This window comes from Schistocerca cancellata, chromosome 6 (genome assembly GCF_023864275.1).
Source record: "Schistocerca cancellata isolate TAMUIC-IGC-003103 chromosome 6, iqSchCanc2.1, whole genome shotgun sequence".
Lineage (NCBI taxonomy): Eukaryota > Metazoa > Arthropoda > Insecta > Orthoptera > Acrididae > Schistocerca > Schistocerca cancellata.
The window spans coordinates 504,253,896-504,255,388 of record NC_064631.1 but is presented as its reverse complement, the minus strand read 5'-3'; the positions used below and the strand labels follow the sequence as shown (position 1 = coordinate 504,255,388).

General features: G+C 48.6%; 1 pseudogene; it reads right to left on the bottom strand.

Moving 5' to 3' along the window:
* Window positions 1-494: 494 nt before the first annotated feature.
* On the bottom strand, window positions 495-612 carry LOC126089754 (5S ribosomal RNA; annotated as a pseudogene).
* Between the last annotated feature and the right edge of the window lie 881 nt (window positions 613-1,493).

Below are 1,493 nucleotides of genomic sequence, written 5' to 3'. Positions count from 1 at the left end.
GGTCAGGAGTCGGTTGAGGGGCGGACTGTGCTCATAAAAATTTTTTATTGTCTCCAAATTCTTTAGAGTAAACGAAGGTATTTTCTTAAACTGTCATAACACCAAAATTACAATAGTGAGAATATTTTCGACACTGTTACGTTTGAAAGCTGTATTACGAATAATTTCTTATATTGAGACGAAACAGGTGGAGTTGGTATAATCGGCAGCGAAAAAAGCGCATCCCCCCCCCCCCCCGGACACACACACACACATTGAGAAAGAGAGAAGGTGGATTGTGATTAACATCACACTAAGCACTCCGTCTTCAGGCCACGAGTGGCCTAGCGGGACCATCCGACCGCCGTGTCATCCTCATAAGGATGTGGATAGGAGGGGCGTGGGGTCAGCACACCGCTCTCCCAGTCCTAAGATGGTATTCTTGACCGAAGCCACTACTATTCGGTCGAGTAGCTCCTCAATTGGCATCACGAGGCTGAGTGCACCCCGAAAAAGGGCAACAGCGCAAGGCGGCCTGGATGGTCACCCATCCAAGTGCCGACCACGCCCGACAGCGCTTAACTTCGGTGATCTCACGGGAACTGGTGTATCCACTGCGGCAAGGCCGTTGTCTTAACATCACACTAGAACAACAAAAATTATTTTCTCATTAATTATATGATTCTGCAAAAATTGTTATATTGTTCTCTCTAGGTCGAGTTGACAGAGGAGATATAGAAGATCCAAAGAAGAGCGGCGCGTTTCGTCACAGGGTTATTGGGTAAGCGTGATAGCGTTATGGAGATGTTTAGCAAACTCAAGTGGCAGACTCTGCATCGCGGTGTAGCTTGCTGTCCAGGTTTCGAGAGGGTGCGTTTCTGGATGAGGTATCGAATATATTGCTTCCCCCTACCTATACCTCGCGAGGAGATCACGAATGTAAACTTAGAGAGATTCGAGTGCGCACGGAGGCTTTCCGGCAGTCGTTCTTCCCGCGAACAATACGCGACTGGAACAGGAAAGGGCGGTAATGACAGTAGCACGTAAAGTGCCCTCCTCCACACACCATTGGGTGGCTTGCGGAGTGTAGATGTAGATGTAGATGTAGATGCAGATGCAAGGCCAACATCGCGCGCGAATCCCCTCCGTATTCAACCGCGGTAGTGTCCTACGCGTAGCTACTTAGCTATCGACTGTAGGGGAAACAGTGCACTCCAGATAAGACGACTTACCCACCGACAGTCATGACGAAACGAAGAAAGCACTTGCAGCAGCAGAACTCGTGCGAACCCGTACTGCGCCATTCCAGTTTACATTTCGTGCACTTTTCCGATATCATTACATGAATGCTGCGGGCAACTATTTGACGTGGATGTTGCTCCCTGCGTAATGAGAGCTTATTGCGCATGCTAATGACATACAGTTGATGGACTGTTGATGAGCAAGAGTGGTAATGGTTCCGCACCGAAGTGGTGAATTGGAGAGTGACGGTTGTTTGATTTAACTCTAGAGAG